The 22,662-nt window shown below is 39.7% G+C and overlaps 1 protein-coding gene and 1 long non-coding RNA gene across 4 annotated transcripts in view; one reads left to right on the forward strand and one right to left on the reverse strand.

Moving 5' to 3' along the window:
- babam2 (BRISC and BRCA1 A complex member 2) overlaps positions 1-22,662 on the reverse strand; it is an 86,089-nt gene that overhangs the window by 28,730 nt on the left and 34,697 nt on the right. The gene's annotated exons all lie outside the window — the stretch shown is intronic.
- On the forward strand, positions 9,358-20,534 carry LOC122861479. 2 transcript variants are annotated; one of them, XR_006374492.1, is made up of 3 exons: positions 9,358-9,738; positions 17,080-17,279; positions 20,131-20,534. It is a non-coding gene; the product is annotated as an uncharacterized LOC122861479 (long non-coding RNA). The 2 variants fall into 2 exon arrangements; XR_006374491.1 differs by lacking the exon at positions 9,358-9,738 and adding an exon at positions 16,019-16,897.

Consider the following 22,662-nt stretch of genomic DNA (forward strand, 5'->3'; position numbering starts at 1 on the left):
TCTCCTTAAAGGTATTCATAGTGTTGGGAAGTTTCAATCCTGCCTAGTTTTTCAACTTCTCACATTAGGCTAATGACTGTGTGAAGTGGACGTGCTTGTTGAAATTGTCAACTTTTGAAAGGTAGAAATATTGCTGGATGCAGCCAAACACCATATCCACCATTGGTGTTGGGGGAGGGCGATTCAGACACTGTTCAAGAATTTCACAAGCACTTTGTTTGAAGCACACTGATCCCTTTAGGTTCTAGATTTGGTTCCAATTTTTCCAGGTAGTCACTTATCCAAAAAATAAGCTCTATCTATGTTGCAGAACTTTTTTGTTTTGCTGTAGCAATTGGGGAGTCAACGTGAGTTCTTAAACATTAAGTTATTTATAACTTTTATCATTTCAAATTGTTAAAGTTGAACCTTAATAGTACAACTCTGGGGATCATACACTTCTATGTGTGTACAACAAGTGTGCAAGTCAGTCCCAAAATATTGAAGGAGATGGAGAAGAGGAAAGACACCAGAAGAAACATCTGCTTTGTTTCATGCCACATTAGCTTCAACAGCTGCACTATGAGGCTGAGCTGATGACTGCGAGCACCAATCAAATCATGTGTGAGATGGATGCAGAGGCCACCCGGAGCTGCTCGCTACAAACCTCGTCTGTCTCTCCAAGGTTCTAATTTCTCATTCTGTGATGTTTTTTCCTAGAGCATGGCTACTTCTCAGGCACTGTCATTAGTGCAATTCCACATCAAGTACCATTCTGGGCTCCCTCTCTCCCGACAGAGGCTCTGCAGTGTTAATCAAATGTCTTACAGATGGTTTGAACTCATCCATTTGTTATAATCGCTGCCCGCCGTGGTGAGAGGAAATGTAACCACCATACATGACGGACAGAGGCACAGCACAACCAGTTTGCAGCAAGGCAGCCTCAAACGTGATCAGGCTTATTAACTAATTACACACGCTTTGGTCTGCTGATCACAAAACCAAACTGACCATTGCTTTGAGAAAAAAACATGGCTGAGTGGGTGGAAAAAGAAATTCCTTCACTGAACATTTTCTCTCCAAGTGGAGTGGAATTAATTTTTTTTTTTTTTTGCATGTAATCTAATGATTTTGACCATTGTGTTTAATTAATGAAAAAAAGCTAATAAATTAACCAAAAAACAATAAAATCGTTAAACATTTTAGTTAGTTGCATCCCCAGGGGTATGGCAAACATCTTTTCTTAAGTATGTAACATGGAATGCAAATATAAGGGTCATTAATGAGCAGTTCTTGAAGCTACAGCACATTTATATTGTAGCACACGCAGATATCAACAGTCACAACAATGACTGCAGCTCTGCTGACTATCATACAGTCTGCCTTGTCGTGGCAGATACATTAGGGGGTTAAGACATAAGAAGTAGAAGGGAGGCAATGAAAGACAGCGGGGTGTGTGGCATCCAAAAGTGTCGCCTGATGGAATCAGCTCACATCAATATAGTGTGCATCAGTAAACAAGAACTGCTCTCTGTCTCACAGCAGCGCTTGCAGCTTCTGCCGCTGACGATATGGGACAGACAGGAACAGCCGCGGAGACGTCGGGCAAGGGTGGGCGTGGGGTTTGGGAAAAGATTGTTTTGCTCCAGTTTGTAGCTGTCAAGTCCCGTTGTCATCGTTAAAGGTGATTTAATGGATGCTTCCTTCGGACTGGGACAGAGTAAACAGACAGATGAGAACCAACAGGAAGGTGAGAGGGCCAGAAGAAGAACACGGGGCAGCTCTGTGTGGGCTGCAGCGGGCCATCCGTCGATTCAGTCAGACTATGGGCACCGTTGAAGGGAGAGCCTTTTTGTGGAATGATTCAGACTCATCTTGTCCCAGCAGACAGCGAAGAGCTGTCACAAGTCATATTGCATCAGAGAAACAAACAAACAAAAACTAAAGGCGGACCCTTTAACTTTCAGCTATTGCCATTCTAAATTAATGTGCTCTGCATGGGAGCTGAAGCTATATAGACAAAAATAGTTTTTTTGCCTTGTTTAGTTAAGTATCACCAGTAATCTCTTCCAGTATATAAGCTTAAAATTAATATTCACTAAACAAGAACACGAGTCTACAGCCACGCTAACGGCTCTGCGAGACTATACTTAGGCATAATACAGTCACAAAGTGGTGCTTTGAGCTAAATGCTAACATCAGCATTCTAACATGCTGATGTTCACCATCTATAATGTTTACCATGTTCACCATCTTAGCTGGCATTAGCATGCTACCATTTGCTAATTAGCACTAAACACCAAGTACAGCTAAGGCTGATGGGAATGTCGATAGTTTTGAAGGTGTTTCATCATAAACCAAAATACTGGACAAATTAAAATTTTGACCTGATGAATGCTCAAGAGGAAAAGTCACTAAAGTGATCACCAAAGTTATAACAATTCATCCTGAGGGGGCATGAATGTGTGTACCAAACCATCCAATCGCTGTTTAGACATTTCATTCAGAGCCACAAATGTCATCCAGGCCTCTTCCTCTGAGACCATGAATGTCTGCACAAAATTTCATGGCAATGACACTGGAAATGCGGGTGATAAAATTGTTCAGTGTTTCAATAAAGTCTCAGAGAAAAAGACGCAGAGACAATGTCTTTCCTTGTCTCTCTATAAGTGAACGCAAATGTGATGCTGCAGCAGAGGAAATCTTTGTTGTCGTCATCAGCATTACGATGCTGTGTAGCCAATGCAAGGGATTTATACATTTCTGTACATTGTGTGAGCAGATGCAAGCTGGATTTAAGTCGTTTGTGACCCTTAGGACTGTCTAATTGCTGCGATCAGACAAGGCAATGCAGCTGTATGATGTGCGAATAGAGAAAGTATAACTTGCTTTTAAAATATATTTTTAAATATTGTAGCCTTTTCATGACTACTGAGAGCGAAACAAAGATGTTTGTCTCTGAAGCTTGTGCACTGCTGCCATTTTCGGGAGAATTTCTTTCTTCATGCTTCTTAAGTAGGATGTTTAAAGTAAATTAAAGTGTAGAGGGGCAATACAAATGATTTACTTGACAGCTGGTTTTGGTTATGGAATACACAGTGTGCTGAGGGGGTGTCCTTGCAGTTTGGTGGTAATTTAGAGGCATTTGAAAACTCTTGTGATTTTCTTCTCCCAAAACTTTGCAAATCTATACAGGAAGTTGTGAAAAGATAACTTAATGAGAACAAAAGTTGACCTTTTAACCTGCCTGCCTTGAAACCATTACTTAAATTGAAACAGAAGAGTTCTTCCCTCTGTAATGAAGTAAAAGCCCCTAAATGGCCATTAATGTTTCTGTGCTCACATACACACAGCTTAAGCCCTTTTAAACAAATACACTTGAGGGCAACTGCTGCTTGCTTATGTAAAGAGTTATTAGAGAAGGAACATTTAAAAAAAAAAAAAAAAAAAAAAATAGCCTTTGCTCCACAGGCCACAGGCAGGGCCTTAATGAAGAGACTTCTTCATTGGTAAGTAATGAGCACTGAAATGGCCTGGGTCAGAGGACTGCAAGACAAGGAGGGCGTCCTGCAGGGGTGGTGGTTGGACGTTAAAACAGTATTTACTACAAGCACCGGGGGGGATGTGACTCAAATGCTGAAGGGCTGGATTTAAGAAAGCGAGTGAAAAGTGTGCACACGTGTGTGCGTGGACATCAAGGTTAGAGGGTGCCTCCGAGTCAAACCCTTTCACGTGGCCACCACCCTACGTCTTCCATCCTCCTTACTCTTTCAGACACATGGGCGCATGAACACCGACATACACACAAACGTACAGACACTTTTCCTTGTGTCCGTCCTTCTGTCTCCTGATGCCCCGGCCTCTGGCATCTCCTCTGTGTCGCATGTGACAGGTTGGAGATGTGACAGCTGTCCTTATGCCAGACCAAGTCTGGCCAAAGTCACAACACACACAAACACACTCATCCACAAACGCTACACACGGGGCGCTACTGCAGGGCTAGTACGGAGGAGGTAAGGGCACTTTGTCTGCCTTCTTCGCCCAACTTTAAATGTCATGCCCATCGTAACGGGGCGGCTTGACTGACAGCAGGGTTGTTGTGCAAGGACATGTCCAGCTTCTAGGCGAGCAGCTTTGAGTGCCCCTGTACCTTTGCTGGACACAATACAATAAGTACAAGGCAGCGGCTGCAATTCAGGTTGGACATTTTGAGGAACGCTGGTTCTTCACTTGATCAAGGCTAACATAGGGTGCTTTCACACCAAACCTGTTTGGTTCCGCTAAAACAAACCCTGGTGCGTTTGCCCGGTTAATGCGGTTCTTTTCGGCTAGTGTGAAAGCTGTCGATTGAACCCTGATGCGGACCAAATAACCAGACAGAGACCGCTTGAAAAGGAGGGTCTCGGTCAGCTTCCAAGTGGACTCTGGTGCGGTTAGTTTGTGGTGTGAAAGCAAACGGACCAACCACAAGAATTTCGATAGTACTGTAGATGTGATTTTAGCAAGAATTCAAAGGCTAACCAACTAATAAATCCATATGCTGATCGTGAACTGTTCAGGAAGTGATCTGTATAAGCGATGCATATATTTGTGTAAATCATTTGGTAACTATGGTAAAATGTATGCGCGTCAGCATCGGGATTTTCCCTGATCAATCAGACAGTCAAAAGCAATAAAAACTTTTTTAAAGCAATTCTGTTGTGCTTGTATCCTACTCCATGTACTTTGGCAGTCCATTCAGTTAATTTAAAAGTGTGTGACATAGCAATCCCAGATTTGCAGTCTAATAATACTAATAATGCTTAAAATTACTTATTTCTTTGTGAGCTCTTTGTGACACCAGAGAAGATAAATATACACATTAAAAGCATTAAAGTGCTGCACGATCTGCTGTCAGTCACCAGCTTGTTGATTTCGGTGCATCCCTGGGAATCTTTTAAAGAAAACCTGATTTTACCTGGTTAAAACACTGTGTAATAATCATTATTACTAAGAATATCTTAGTAAGTGCTAAAATAATTCTTCATTTAAGGTTATATTGCAGAACGTCCTGCAATTCAGCTCTGTATGTATCAGCTATTCAGGTGTATGCAAAAGTCAAGTAAAATAAAGTGTTGGCAAATAAATGTGCACAATTTATACTACAGGGGCTCTATTCTGAAGTTTTAATTCATTCACTTGCTGGAAATTGCTGTCATTCTCCATTATTCTCCATATAAATTTCAATGTCCCCTGTAAGAAATGTTGACAATCATCACATAGCAGCACAAAAATGTATCTTCTATGTTCAATGTCAAAAGCCTTGAACAGGGCAGAATTGAAAAGCATTGACAAGTACGATATGTTAAATAATACTTTGAGTCCTTTAACAGAATATAGTGAATTAATGTCTGACATACTGACTTATGTGTTTGTCAAACCTATGAAAAGGCTGACACAGAGACTTACGCCATCACACCCTGAGGGCGAGAAGCACAGGGTCAAGGTGGCAGCTGCCAAAATGTCTCATTGCATGACGTGAAATGTTCTGATTGAGAAAGAGGGTTGAGGATATTGTTCCTAATGATGTGGTGCTGCTGCTTGTGGGGAGGGGATGAGCAGAAATGTGGTGTACTCCAGGGGCCATGATGATCCTGCTGCCCCCACCTCAAAATACAGAACATGTAAGCGCAAGCACAACCCAACTGGCACGCATGTCCTAACGTCCTCTTCGGAAATATCTGCCCTATCCCATGTCTGTCCCTCTCTTTCTCCAACTCTCCTTTCCAACAAACTCTCAGCTCATGCTGTAACTCAGGCTGATGTAAGACAGGCATTGTAGATGATTAACCAGGCAATTTTGTGTCGCCACATAGTTGTACCCTGTGCCAAGGCTTAATTTTAACATGAGGACAATAGGTGAGAGATTACAGAGCACACATGCTCCACCTGGAACCACGTCGGTAGAATATGACCCAAACACACCCAAACACTGCCCTGTTGCCACAGTCACAAAAGCTTTGTGCATGGGGTGTGTTTGCAAACTAAAGAATGTGAATACACTTGTGTGTGTGCCTCTGTCTGTGGAGCATACAAGTCTTTTAGTACGATGGGTGTGGCGACAAATGGTAATCTGTCCTGAATCAGTTTCCAGAATGTTCCCAAGTTTATTGGTTGGTACTGTCTGTAGGGTGAAACACATTATAGCGTAAAACTGAATTCTATAATATAATCTTCTTAATTCAGATTTTGGCTTTGGGCAATGGAGTGTTGTGTGGTGTCCACAAGAGCATTCAAAGAAAATGTTAGCAGCTGTGTTTCCAATATTGAGCATGCCTTTAAAATTGTACCGCAGTGAAAATAATGCTCCAAATCAACTGTTAGTAAAAGTAATGGTATAAGAAGCAAAACAGTAACTTTGATGCAAAAACAGTGGCTGCAATTCACCAACACTAAGGGCAGTTACAATTATACGGTCAAGCTTTTTCAGTTTTGGTGTGATCTTTACCGTGACATTTCAATAAATCACTCTAATCCAGTATAAAAGAGATAAAATAAGCTGTAACAACTGAAAACAAGTCACAAGTGCAGTGTTGCAAAAGACTTAACCAGTGGTGTCTCCACCCCGAAATCCCACGCGCTTCACATCCACTGCTTGGAAATGAGACTGAATGAGAGACACCTATTACTGAGTCATAACCATGGGTAAACTATAGGTTAATACAACCAGCTGGGTCAACAGTACAGTCAATACAAGTCATCTGAGGTGAGACAGAAAATGCATAGAATCAAAGAGCAGAAGATCCTAAAATGTATGTAGACATCCTACTGCAATAATGCCAATTACTCTAAGTTTGAAAACATTAAAGGGGAACTAACACATGATTGTTTTTTCATGTATGTCTTCTACTTTTCTTTTCAGATATTCTTCTTTCTCAGGAGCTGGGCCACTAGCCAAAATCTTTACATTCTTTGTGACAATAACTGGTAGATGACCAATATATATATGCCACTGAGACACCAAGCTGATCGTTATTTCACTGAAACGCGAGTCATATGTGTGACTGTAGCCAAATGTCACTGATAGTGTGTCACTGATAGCATGTCACTGCAGTGATCTGGCCTCCGCTGTACTGTGTGTGATGCTAGGGCTCGAAGCCACAAGGGTGACTCAAGTACAGTATGTGTTTGCATGTGGATAACTGCATGCCTGTGTGTTTCAAGAAATGAATGAATGCATGTAGTATGTTCATACTGATGACACAATACAGAGTGACCAATAAGTCAAGTGCCATCTGACTTCTAGACTTTGTGGAGACAGTATCATGTGTATAATCTTTAGATCTTAAATCTCAAATTTACAAAAGGGCTTAATTGCACAATCAATACAGTAGAGTCGTTTTCCTCCTTATCTGATCTGACTGATATAAAACATTACTGCTAACTGCAAACTTTAAGCCAACGCTAGACTTTGAGCAGAGGGCTTAACACACTGGTTTGGTTATTGTGGCATTTTCTGGGGGTGATAATTGTAATTGCATTAATATTGCTTCACTGACAGTGTTGCAGGGTGTTTTTGTCCTACTGCACCATTAATGAGACTATTCCGGTCATTTGAACCACCCTATTTGGGACCAATGGGACATTGGACCTAAATACCCATAAAAGAAAGGCATTTACTGAAATCACAAATCATTTGGCTTGTGAAAGAAATGACATTTTTCATGAGGATTCGTCTCAGCACTCAGGACAAACCATCCAATATACAGGGCTACTGCTGACATGCATTTCAATATGCACACACTCTGCCTATCGGTCATGCTGTATGAGAAGAGAAGGATATTGTTCCTTTAGCTTGAAAAGGTTCTCCATTTGAATGTACTATTCTAAAATCATTTGCATTTATGAATTTAAAAATCAACATTAACTGCATAAACTGCAGCACATAACACACAACTGTAATCTGCGATACCATGTGGGAGCTATAAGACAAAATATTCCACACACAGAACCCTCATTATAGTTAGCCCTAGAAGATCGATTATTGATTGATTGATTGATTGAGTATCTTAGCAGTCTTGCTCACAAATGTACTGGTTAAAACCATGTAATATAAAATATTGCAACATACATTTGTTTAAAAATGTATGATGCAGGGCTCTACACTTACATTTAGTTTTAGGGGCCCTTACGGAAATTTAGGGGCACCATTTTTTTATTAAGAAATAACATGAATGCATCTCTTTTTTTTTTACATTAAAAATGTGGTATAATCCATCCTGAAACACAAATTGTGACAAAGATGCTGAGTATACACAGTAAAAAATAATTATCAATGTGCAGTAAGGCGTGCCAAAAGTTGGGTGAGCATTCCTACAACTCCTGACTGACTCTACCTATAGCTCCTGAAGTATCACTCTGTTGGTGTGGGAACTACAAAACCTCTCCTCCACTTGCGATTGTACAGTGGCGTTACAGAGTGATGCCTTTACTTGATAAAAAATCTTTGGTCCAATACAGACACCGGCTTACAGAGAGTACACAAACCTGACAACAGCAACATTTTGTTTTGGCTGACAATGAGAAGTTGCTATCTAAATATTTTGTACATTGATCTTTGCTAATCAGAAAGAACAAAGATAAAAGTTTCAACAACAGATTCGTTAGCATCAGAGCTTAGCGAATCCATTTATTCAACCTCGGTGTCAGAACTCGCTGGAATCACTCGCACCAATACATGCAAATCATTTTTCACATACTCATTTTCACTCGCATATGCAGCAAAATGATTGCACTGGAGAGCCCTGGGATGGATGGAAAATTGAATGTTTGATGTTGTACTCCATCTATTTGAGAATATAACTTGCTTTCAGATTCTGCTACTTTGAGACTATTAGCTATGATGCCTTCATTAAAGCTTCTGTACATTGCTTTGGAAAAATGAAAAGGAAGAAGTAGACGGAACATTTGGGCGGAAAAAGTCTGATTCTTCTTTATTGTAGGGCTTTCTGAAGTCATTGGTAAGCCAAGGGTAAGCAAAGGCCAAGACTCACAAATGAGCACAGACAGGCAACATATAGGGACACAATTTCACCCGGAAGCCACCAATGTGTTAATAAGACGCCTACAGAAGGCAGAATAAGGTGCACAGAAGGACAAGGAATTGAGAGTTTAATGAAAGCTGAATAACATCGGGGTTGAAGTGACAAAAACAAACAAAGGATTAGGAAGAAGAACATTTGGAGGTGTTACAGAAAAACAACATATAGATAGTGTATAAGGTGATATAGAGTGAGGGTGGAAAGTAGGCCAGATAGAAGTAATTCCATGGAGGCGTGGAGAAGTGTGGGGATGGAGGAAGAACAGGGGAGATGTTCTCCTGAGACTGTAATGCTGGAAACCTCTGATGCTCAGCTGGGGGTACGAGCAGGTGGGTGGGAATGTTCGTTTGGAGACGCAGTGTGGGTGGTTATGGGGGGGGTGATTGTGGATTGCATATTTGCCGAGTTACACAGGAGGTGGGCATGACCTTTGGTATCGGGGAGTCATATTGGGGTCACTGGAGCATTAGGGAGTGGATTTGAGCTCCGTGCTCTCTAACCACCCCTCCTAAGGCTGTGATTTCTCTTTCATTCCCCTACTCCACAGAGGATGCTGAGGTGCATCTCCTTAAATAATCTTTTGCTATTTACTTCCACACTTCAAGGAGGTGACGGAGGCTTCCAAAGTTACATGTCTTCTGACAGGCATGGGACATTTCATCATTTCCTGATATAGAAGGTGAGTTCTTTATTTGTATGTACTCATGGGGATGTAAAGAACATCAGTAAAAGGCAGGAGGGCTTTTGTTTCAACAGGCAGGGAAAAATGGAACCACTTCTTAAATAAAGATAAAAAACTGTGTTGGTCTAAATTAAAGGGCAAGAAATGCTACACTCACACACTGTATATTTCCAGCATATGTACATGAGACACTGAGAAAACAAACATAAAAAAAATTAACAAAACACCAACATATTAAAAAAAAAAAAAAAAAAGATAGTTAAAAAATAATCAAATAAAAACAAATGGCCTCAAGTGTCATTACCATTGAGATGAGACATACTGAGTAAATATGTTCCCTGACTGCATGTCTGGCATGACATCATGAGGCAAGAGATTACTCAGTTACAGTGAGTAATATGTTGTTTATCTTGCGCAAACAATTATCAATTCACCAACATCAGAGGCATTCTGTGGCATTAGTCACTACATATGGTACACCTAGTTATGATATGATACAGCAAGACTTAATAGGCCAAATGTGTGTCATAATCAATGGGGATGTGAGTGCACTTAGGTGCACTTAGTATGGAAACGCTGTATAAAAAGAAAACTAAAATGGGAAATAGAAAAACATGGAGGAGAAAAGAAAAAGCAGGCGAGAAGATAGGAGCTGTCATAAAGCGAAAAGAAAAGAAAAGAAATAAAAGGTCAAGGATCTCACGTTTTCCGTTGTTGCTAACCACCTCATCATGCGTCGAGGCTCTGGTGCCACTAGTCATGTGTCACAACAAGGAATGATGGAGAATGCCTGATTCCTCCACCTCGGGCCATGACCTTTCTGACAACCTGTCTGTCAATGTAGCACCAGGGTTGTAGCCGCAAGTGATGGGTCGGTGGATGGAAGTGCACTGACGGAGGTGAGGACGTGCGACACACAAAGTAATTTCCACCTGTTTCCAAACAAATAACCAAACCCTCTGACCTTTATTATATGTCCTGAATGCATAAACTTCAAGCACTTCCATAAAATGAATAAAATCAACACGACACATGATTTATCTTAATAAAAAGTCAATTCAGATGCCCTGCACATCTGCACAGGTGTTTCCAGCTATTCATCTTAATTAGACCTCTGCTCAGGTTGAAATTGGGTGGACAATATGTATTAGCACCAATCATTCACTTGCATTGAAGCATACAGCACTGACAAATTCAAGAATGTGCTTTTGGTTTTGGTGTGAGCTCTGGCCTGCTCAAGCAGATTTGAAAGTCAAAGGTCACCTTTGTTGGACTTTGACCTGCAAAACAGCAAGCTTCTGCAATGTCCAACCAATAGCCCTTTGTCATGATGGACATTTGGACTTGATATCAGAAAGCAGAGGTGTAACAAATAATGTTACTCAAATATGGCTCTTGTCCATTTGTGCTAGCAGGACGTTCTAGTAAAAGCTGAAACATGCCTTTGTTGTTCATGGGTGTAAACATGTTTACATGTGCATCCTTGTATGAGCGTGTGAGAACAAACAAAACGAGGACCCACTGATAAAAGCATTGCTCTATAGCACTACTAGTGGTCAAAAACTCCACAGGGTACCTTTAAGCAAGCATGCACAATACCAGGGCCCTGAATAATGGCACACCTAAATGGAATGCAGCCATTATTAATGTAGTTAGTTACACCTGTGTTTGAGAAGTCAAAATGTCTGAGGTGACCTGTACTTCAGGAAGTATTGCATATCTTATTTCCATAACTACACGGTGAACGAAAATAAGCAGCAGCATAGGAGGGATGCTGCATGGCAATTTGGCAATCCAAGAGCAGTGATAACGGGTAACAGTAAAGTTGCAGGTGAAATAAAGTTTGTTATGAAAATGTGTGTAATTGTCTACTAGTGGAATGCTATTGTTAGCCTGCTTAGCCAAGCTAGCTACAGCAGCTTAAGCTTGTAACCCTGCCGCTTTATTTCAAGTCCTGCCTGACGTCCCTGCCTAAGGTGCCCTGCCCTGGCAGGTGCAACAAAACAGGAGAGTGAGGGAGATATGCATCAAGCACAGCCTGCACATGCCCACACACGCTTCACACTGCTTGTTGATATGGCATAAGTGATACACAGCTGTATTTTTAGTACTGTGTGTCCTGTCCTGTTTGTTTAGTGTTCTAATTCATTGTGTATATGTTTTGAATGTGACCTACCAAGGGGGTGCAAATGTACAATAGCTTTAAGCTAACTCTGGTTCAATACATGAAATGGCAACATTAATGTTTAATATTACATTAATATGTTTAATGTCCTTTACAAATTCAAATAAATTGATTAAAAAATAAATAAATAAATATCTTGTTGCCTTTAGATATTGCCATAGGCACCTTCTCAGGAACTAAAAACAAGTTGAGCCAGCAGCAGGGTGCTACTGCAGTAGCACAGTAATGGTTATGTCATAACCCAAAGATCAAGTTCAAATATTGACATTTGGTTCTCTGGGTGTTTCAGGGTGTGGGCATCACTAACCACAAATTGATATTTACAAGAACATGGATAAAGTACTTTCTGGTTTCCATGTGCTTTCTACTTTTAGAATGTAGACGAAGGTTACAGTATATTCAGCTGTCTACATGCTCAGTCATATCTATTCCAGGCGATTTGCTGGAGAAATACTGTGCAGTAATTTATAATGACCGCTCACTCTTCGTGACTTTTGTACACAATTCCAATCAGTATGATTATTTGTACAGTGCGGTTTACTGGATGATATTACAGTAACACAAGATCAGGACTGAAACAACTCCTTATTTCGACTTTTATCTGCAATGGGGACATTTCCAGAGAACTACACCCTTCTCTCATAATGTTTTCTTAGACCGAATCCCAATGTCCACCCTACACACAGAACGCTTAGACTTTAATTTACAACACCCGTGTGATCATTTAAAGTGCCTTCGTGCAGGACCTTCATATGGTTTAATAAAACTGAGCGTTTCTTGCTCATTTTCTGAATATAATAATATCCTATAGTATTGGTAATGTTTGGTCAAAATGGATGACACCAATCATAACCATGCATTCATTCTTCATAGAATAAAGAACAAGAAACTGACATGTACCTATCAACTCTTCCAGACTGCAGCTGCAAATCTCCTGCTCACTCAGGTGCATTCCCCATGATTAGCAGTTTGAAGGTCACAGATCCCTCTTGCACGTCATAAATGTCAGTTGAGACAGGGATCTGCTTTTGGGTGATGCAATTAAGTGGGGGCCCTGGTAACACACACACACAGACACACACACACACACCCTTGTACTTCTATCTTTGTGAAGACCGTCATTGACATAATGCATTCCCTAGCCCCTTACCCTAACCTTAACCATCACAACTAAATGCCTAACCTTAACCCTAACCTAATTCTAACCTAACCCTTAAAACCAAGTCTTAACCTTCAAACAGCCCTTGGTTGTGAGGACCGGCCAAAATGTCCTCACTTTCCAAGATTGTCCTCACTCTGTAGGTAAAAAAACATGTTTTGGGCCTCACTATGTAGCAAGTACACACACACACACACACACACACACACACACACACACACACACACACACACACACACACACACACATACATACACCTACGTGCAAGTCTTTGAGCATCACTCATTGAAATATCTTGCTTTCCTAACTAATGTACATACTTTCTCACTACAACAGGTGCTTGTCAGAGAGGCCTCAGAGATCCGTCGCATGCATTAATGATTAAAAACATTGTACTGCGTGCATCTGTGACTGTTACCCCCAAACATTTGTTTACACGCTAGCACACAGGTGTTCTTTGATTTTGGAACTATGGCCACCGTATGACTGTGTACTTTCTTCGTGACAGTCTGAAACGAGCGAGATGAAAGCATGTTACTATTAGCAGGAGCAACTTCATCCAGACTCTCTTTAACTTTCTCATTGTGTGACATTTTCTCAGAAGGCTGAAAGCTGTGGAGTACCAGATGTTAAACCACCTGGCAGTAATCACAGCAGGGCTCTCAAATCCATAGAGCTCGTGAACAGGACAAATCCGATACAAGGTTCTGGACCTCCAACAAGGAGCCTCAATTACCTACAATTACAGGCTTTAATCAATAAACCACAGGTACATTCAATCTCAATGCCCTGCTTTCTAATTATGGCTAACACACTTTAGATTGTGGGTACTTCAAGGTGAACTTCAAGGTGCTAACTTTTACAAAAGGAACAAATCAGCAAAGACCTAGTTTGTAAGGACAAATTTTGCCCTTGTAGAAAAATCCTAGAAATTCTTGATAACTCATCTTGATGTCAATGGAGCATCTTTTTTAGCTTCTAAACTGTGTGTGAGACTACCAGCTGGGGAATTGGTAAAATGCTTGGATTGTGTTTCTTACCTAATGATGCCAGACTGCGTTAAAAGGAACTGTTCTTAGTTTGGTATGGAATATGGGTAACAATTAGCTGCTTAGCTAACCCCCTGATAATTATTATGCACTGTGCCTTTTACATTAACAAACAAAAACCCACTGGCTTTTTAAATTAAATATTCATGATACTTTAAAAGTTAATACCCTTAAGATTTCAGTCCTGGTTGATTTGGAGATACCTGTGGTTATTGGGGATAACAGCGAGATTAATGCTTAAATGTTAAATAAAACACTGTCAGTTCGCACCTCAGCAACAAATACATTGCGTTTCCTGTTACTGCTATACAATAAAAGCCACTCTACGCCAGTTGAATGATTTTATTATTATTATTATTATTATCTAGCAGCAGTAGGACATGCTCAGTTTGTATTAGCAGTAATACAGCTCTGATACAGCTGCGGGAGAGTGAACAGAGAACAGTGAGAAAGTGTTACAAAAAGGAAGGCGGGATTACATGCATGCATCGTTTCCTGTGAATCCCTTGTTCATGTGAAGGCAATATGAAACCTGCGCGGGAATGACGGACTCCGTCACTAACAATAAGAGAATGAAAGAATGTAAATATACTGAATGGCTATGGGCAAAAAAAAAAAAAATATATATATATATATATATATATATATATATATATATATATATATATATATATATATATATATATATATATATCAAAAACAGGGTTTTATTTAATGATTAACTTTTTCTAATACCCAACGGATGGATAATGTATTTATCATTTTAGTTCATCTAAATATTAATCTCTCTCTCTCTCTCTCTCTCTCTCTCTCTCTATATATATATATATATATATATATATATATATATATATATATATATATATATATATAAATAAATAAATAAATAAACAGCACAGCCAATAATAGTAATAATGAGTATTTGATGGTGTCTATACATTTCTTTTTAGTAGCCTAAATCAGAGAAGCACTGGTCTTCTCACCCTGAAATCAAGGAGTGATGCAACACTTACGTTAGATAATAACCCACAACCTACTGACCCACTGTATCCTTCTGTTTTGCAACTGTATCCAACTTCTTGCAACAGAGGAGTTTCAGTTTACTGTGTCAGCAAACTCAGGAGAGGGGTGTGCATTTCCTGCCATCAGTTTGGACTCAGCCATCAAGGAGCAGATATTATCCATATTTGGTATCATTTGATAATATTGCTGATTGGAAACAGGCCAATGGAAATAATCAACTAATGCCTCAATCAGTAATCACAATTTTTTCATGCTTATAACATAAAAGATACAAAGATAAAAATTAATATCTTGAGAATAAAAATTTATATTTTAACACTTTCTACTCTGTCACTTCTTATTTCTGTTTTAGAGCTGTTACGCCTGACATTTAAATTCATCTTCAAGAGCATACCAAGCTATAATACATCCACCATTTAAAAGCCACATAATTGTTTATCTGCGTGGAAGCATTGGCTGGCCTTTTCAGATTTCAGTGGTACACTGCATTAGTGAAGCCCAAACTGGCAATTACTTGACAATGTCTTTTGGGCAACTTGCTTTCCTACTAAATGCCATGTCTCAGTGCTATACAGATAGGCCATCACTCAGCAACAGGACTTGCAATATGAACACAAAATGAATGCATCTTGATATGCTTTGGTTTACACTGAATTTATTCAAAACACAGCTGAAGATTGGCTTTACATTTTCAGTACTGGAAGTGATAAATGTAGATTTAAAATGAGATATTAAAACATGTCAACCAGAGTCCTATGACAATGCAGATAGCATACTGTCTCTGGCAAATGTGGTCTTGGCTTCACAGCCCACCACAAGTATTTGCAATAAGAGGACAGCAACCCCTTTTTAAATCTTCTCAAGCAATACTGACGACTTTTACTGTATCATGTTCATCTTAAAAGGGATTTATGTGGGCATTTATATTTTCATATTAAAATGAAAAATGTTCTACCCATTTCTATAAATCCTCGATTACTACAAATAACAATATAATCACGAGTTTAACTTTTGCACAGAATAAAAAAAAAAAAAAAAAAAAAAACGATATATAAAAAAAAAAACGGACTCTTTTTTGTAGCATCCCAAACAGCTATAGCAGAATAGTAAACATTAAACCTCTATGACACCTCAGGGACTAAATTATTTTCTTTGTCATTAGATAACTACCACAATGAGCAAACAGGAGAACAGATACAGCAGGAAAAGCACTACGTTTTTGCATAGCACCAGTAGAGGCTGTGCAAAAAAACCGGATGAGACAGAAGAGGCAGAGCTGAGGCAAGGAGCAGAACACTCTGGGCATTATGGGAGTAACCTGCAATTATTTTATAGCTCTTAAGATTCCTGAGCTCTTAGTCAGTGTTTACCGTGCAAGGGCACGGCAAGGCCACAAATTACAACCACTTGCTTTGGCACCAAATGCTTAACAGTCACGCACAGGCCCGAGCTTTCTCTCAAAGTAGCAGACAGGCCGAGAATAGAAAGACAAAAAGTTAATGGATGGAAGGTTGCCATTAGGTAATTTTTTTGTTTTGCCTTTTGTCATGTGATCACCAGAATCTGTAACACTATAGTCTTTTTAGACTGCATAATCCAATAACAGCTAATTCTATTCAATTCACTCAAGCGAGTGACAACAACTCTTTTAACCTGAAGTGAAGCCATGTGGTAAAAGACCACAACCAGCAGGTCAAACCAGCAGAAGAACAAGGCAGTCGAAGTGCACAGCAGACACAGGTGCCATTGAATTCCCTGCACTGGTCATGACACAGCAAATGACACAATGGACAGTATAGACAGCACGGCCAGCTGTAATGGCCAATTGAGGGCCATTTTAATCATAGCCTTAATGGATCTTCAATGATGGGTGTTGTTGTGTGTTTGTGCGTGTGTGTGTGTGTGTGTGTGCGTGTGTGTAGTGGCCACAGTGTTGTTTTCCAGGTCTGTGCAGAGAATTGTGAAAGACTCATCATGTGACGCAGTTGGCTATCTTCAGCCACGACTTCTCCAAAAGCTCAACTGCCACGGCGAGTGTGACGTAAGCAGGACAGAAAACCGCAACAACGAAAGCCTCATGAGCGGTTGAGAAAGGAGCAACAATTATGTGGCAACCGGAAAGGTAAGGTGACTGCAGCTGCTGCGAACCGATGAGGTTTTTGGCTTATCTCTTGAAAAGCTGTGGTAGCCATCATGTCCTCATAAAAATAAAAAAATAAAAAAAGAGGCAAAAAAAAGAACATTTGGACAAACAAGCATGAATGATGGCCTGGAATACCTAAAAGGTGCTCCATCGCTACTGGTGATTCAGCGGTGTAGGCCGTCACATAAGTGGCTTTGTGTCACTCTCCAGCTCTCTTAATCTGGGTTTTGTGAAGAGGAGGTGTTGAGTTAAAGTGTTTTTAAAGAAGTAGTCAGGTGTTCAGATTGATAAAACTGGGACTCATGGCAGTATATATGCTACTCTGTAGGATTTTAATGTTTTTTTTTCTTCTACATTTTCTACTGTTTCCCATGGTTTAATGTGATATGGGCACAATCTGTAGATGTCACATGCAAGTTCTGGTAATTCTGTGGCTGAATTTTACTTGACAGCTTTAAACAAGTTATAGCAACTTCAGGTTAATGCAAAGGACTGCCACTTAGTTAAAAGTCAGAGAGTGAAGCATCATTTTTGAAAGTCCAACATGTTACAGATCAGGAGGGATTTGCTGTCTTTGCCAAGAGATCTGATTGAAAGCAATGATATTGGTTGTGAAAGAATAAACATGAAAAACTGTGGAATTATCTGATGATCACATCAAATGAGTTAATACATAAAAAGTACTATTATCAAATATGTTAATAGATTAATCATTGAAGTAATTTATTATGCAAAAATGCAAAAAATTCTCTGGTTCCAGTTTATTAAATTTGCTGTTGATTTGCTGTGATTCTCTGTTTTTTATCATTATAAACTAAATATTTTTAAGTTTTGAACTCTTGGTTGGACAAAACAAACAATTTGAAGGTATCATCTTGGCATTTAGGAAAAAATCATAGGCATCTTTAACGATATTCTGATAATTTTATAAACTAAACAATTAATTGAGAGAAAATGATTGATAGTTGCAGCCCTAGCTCATACCATGTGTGCATTAGAGTCCTTCATGAACAGCACAAAAATAATATACTGATACGACTTTATTTGACCTATTGGCTCAAATTGTGATAATAAAGAGTGATTTTTGTGTGTGTGAAGTTTTTACAGCGGTTATTTTGTAATGGTTCTTTTTGGACCCAATTGTCATGTGACCTGCAATTCTAACCACAATTCACCACACCATAATCAGCACAAAGCCCAACGCTGTTCCTGGGGGCTTGGTCACCTTAATTTTGACACCTAAATTACCTTTATTCCTTTCTGCACAAAAATGTATTAACCAACTGAGTGCGCTGATAATACCTGTAAATGGATCGGCTGTGTTTATGTCGCAATAGGCAAGTTAAATTAATTTTATTCCTTTGTTTTTCTAGCAAAGCATCACTGCATATGCCTGAAGGCAATGTGCACACTGCTTCACAAAAACTGTAACACAACTAATACAATAAATGAACTATTTTCAGTGCATGAATTCGAATTCGAGTGCAAGTTTCATCCATCTTAAAAAGAAGAATATATTATTTTCCATATCAGTTAAATGACAAAAATGTATCATTAGTCAGGTTTGCTGTAAACTCAATTAGAACTGCATGACAAATATTCTTCAACTTCATTATTGAACGCCAAAAACAAACAAACAACAGCTCCATCATTTGCTGTAAATGAGTTCATTACTTGGCCATGACTGACTGCTGTTAATGTTCTTGATTTATTTTAAAACCTCACTTTGAGACACACAATATCAGCCAATTAAATAATTCATAGAGGTGAAGAGTGGGATGGTAAAATCAATTGATTTGAATAAATACCAATTAATCAGCCCCCTGGATTAATCAATTAATTATTAATTAATGCTATCACGGCTCATGGCTTTAACACTAAAACGGTAAGGCTATAGGTTATGGGGATGTTTTTCTTTTTTTAGTGGTGGTGTCAAAACCGGAATAAGGCAGAGCAAAATCAGAGTGTAAAGAGGCAGCAGCTTTAAGAAGAGGTTAATCATTCAAATTACATTTTAAACTCAGTATTGCTGCATGCCCTTGAGCAATTTAGCAATGTTAACAACATGGGTGCTGTTAGGGCTGAGCAATTAATTGTTCCTTTATCAAATTTGTGGTTTCAGTGCAGTTTCGGAATCTCAAACAGCTACAGTGCAGAGCTGTCTACAGTACCTTCAGAGGTCATAAGTCTGATATCAAACATTGTCACATGTGGCTTACCAGCAGTCATTACTACCATAACCTATGCAGCTGTTATCACTAAATATAATGCCACTTTTGAATGCCATGATAATATTTGAATATTATTGATTGATGTCAACTAATGTTGATTTCCTAATAAATGTGAGGTTAACTGGTGAATTTTACTATAGGAAACTAGGCAAGTGACGCAGACGTTGACATTTCTCTGACTTTAAAAAGAATCCTGGGAGGACCTCAACAACAAGCAACTGTATTATTTTATCGGACTCAATTCTTGCAGAAACAAGATCATTTTGTGATGTTTGGTTAAAACTTGTTTTGTTTAGCACACAAAGACAAAACACAATTACAGGACTGTTGCAACGTCGCAAATTGCGAATAGATGTTTCCTAAAATCGTTCGGCTCTAGGCGGTGAATCCAGGGTACTGTTAAAGCATTTTTTAAAATGAAGCGTTCTGATAAAAAAGTCCCAGGTGTAAACACAACTGAATTATTATGCACAAGAAAACAGCGTGCTCGTTATATGCCATGACAATGGTGAGGATCTCTTATGCCAAGAGTCCTCTGCATACACAGTGAGATTGCGACTTGCTTGCTAACCCCAGCAATACCCTCAATCTGTCCTCAGCTGCTCCACTGTGCCCCTGGGGGGGGAACAATGCTGCGCTCTCACCCTCCTGCTACTGAGATGGAAGCCATTGTTAAACACAGCCCCAAGGAGCGCCAGGAACATGTTTTAAGAGGATCATTAGGAGGAAAATTTCATGTTTTGTCCCCCTCTGTTAAGTGTTTGCTGAAGCTGATTGTAGCTCTTTGTAGTATGAGCAGGAAATAGTATTAAAATGAGAAAAGTCAAGATCCGCATGGCCTCCACTTTCTTTAAATGATATCTAATTATAATCAACATCTTAACTTGCAAAGACAACCCAAAATGGAAGTGACAGTATGTGATTATTATACTTTCTTTTCTATGATTTGTGTATTCAGTTTTTATTTTCAATTTCTCATGTTTCAAAAATCTAGTATTGTTTGGGAAAGCAACATTTGCTCAAGGCTAATTCTAGAGTTGATATTTGGACGAAAGAATGAAAAACAAGACAGGAAATGAAAAGGAAGTACAGGAATAATCGAGTCAGTGACGCTGGCACCACACATGAAAAGACAGAACGAGAGCCCAAGGCTCTGCTTCACCCTGAACCCCCCCCCCCTGTCAGTCGCTGCCTGTGGAGCTCTTAAGGTTAAAGTGTGTGTGGGGGGTGGGTGGGTGGGGGGGATGCAGAACCAAAAATAATTAGAGTAAAAATAATTAGACGTAAGTGCTCTTGTTGAAGCGTGCACAGCTTGTACAGACAAAACGAGGATACAGGAATGCCCAGGGCTCAATGCAACCCTCCCTCAGGTCAGTTTGCATGAAGCAAAATTGACCTGGGGGAGTGGGATACCCGTTGCTGGGCACTGGAGATAAAAAAAAAAGTTCAAACATGTACAAATAAAAATCTGGCCTTAAAGCAATAGTTCGGCATTTTGGAAAATATGCTTCTTTGCTTTCTGGCAGAGAGTTGGATGAGAAGATCGATGCCACTTTCATATATGTTAAATATAAGGCTACAGCCAGCAGCCGGTTAGCTTAGCTTAGCACAAAGCCTGGAAACAGGGAGAAACAGCTGGCCTGGCTCTGAACGTAACGTTCAAAATCTACCTACGCCTCTAAAGCTCTAAAGCTTTAACTATTCCTTTAACGGTGCTGAAAATGTGTGCAAACAAAGATGGGGAATGCTGCAAACTAACCTGGAGCATCACCATCCAATAAAGAACCCAGAATGCAAGCGCTTACACCCGTCGGCTGGGACAAGCGGTTAACAATAACTGCTTTATACAGCTTTAACAGACACACCAGTGGCTGTAAACATTTCACATGCGGGATATAAAAGGATTTATACTGACAAGATTGACATTTTTTGGTTTACTGTTGTATAAAATTAAAAAATAATGGATTACATTTATTTAGCGCTTTATCGTGAATACTCAAAGCACTTCAGAGTGACGGCGGGGAACTCACCTCAACCACCACCAATGTGTAGTACCCACCTGTATGATTTATTATTATAGATGTTCTGTTTGCAGTTCGTACAATTCTTGTTCATTTCTTTAGGCTTTGAATCTATTACTTGGGAATCGTTATGCTTAAAAGGAAATAGTTTTATATTGCTATCACACACAATGCTACAGAACATAGCAGATATCAGTTAGTTCACAAGACTTTGGTCACCTGAAACATCCTATTAGATCAATGACAGCTGCTACCCACACACACACACGCACACACACACACACACACACACACACACACACACACACAGACACTCAAACGCGCACACTGCAATCAATTGGAGCTGGTGACACGGGTCAGTGCTTGTGGGGGAAACAAAGCTCAAGTGAAGCGAGAGCAGAGGGCTCAGTCACGAATGTGGCGTCACTCCGCGCTGATCAGTGTGGACTTTCAGATGCACGCCGCCGCTGCGCATGTACATACTCTACAGAGCGAGGATGGACGGACAGACAGGCAGCCTAGTTAGATGTAAAAGGAACATCTTTTAACGAAAAGATCACAGCTGTAATTAGAAACATAATAAGCTGTTCTCTGCGTTTAGGAGAATCCTGGAGTAGCATGAAACAAAACGAGAAACATATTGTAGAATTAGTGGTGAAGTTGCATGCCTTAAAAAAAATCTATGCCTGAATATCTAATATGTTTCCTTTATCTCTAACAACCTTCCAGAATGAATGTGTTAACTAGACCATAACAAATGAGACACACTGTACTGCAACCACCAGCCATGTTAAAAGACCTAACCGATATGAACAAATATGTTATGCAGCGGGAGGTCAAAGGCCAATGGTAAATGAGAGGGTATGAGTAAAAGCAACTTCAAACGGGTGACAACCCAGAGGTCAAGGTACGATCAAAGGATGAGACACTAAAACAGTGCCCAAGAGGACCACATGCCCTTTAAAGGGGAAGAAAACTGCCAACATCCATCTGTGTGCATTTCACTATCTTCCCTTCATCTCCGCTCTCAGTGTCCTTCCCACTCTTTCGGTTTGACTATGACGGGCTGCCCCTTAAAAAAAAAAAAAAAAAAATAAAATAAATAAAAAT

The sequence above is a fragment of the Siniperca chuatsi genome, linkage group LG15, assembly GCF_020085105.1.
Source record: "Siniperca chuatsi isolate FFG_IHB_CAS linkage group LG15, ASM2008510v1, whole genome shotgun sequence".
NCBI lineage: Eukaryota > Metazoa > Chordata > Actinopteri > Centrarchiformes > Sinipercidae > Siniperca > Siniperca chuatsi.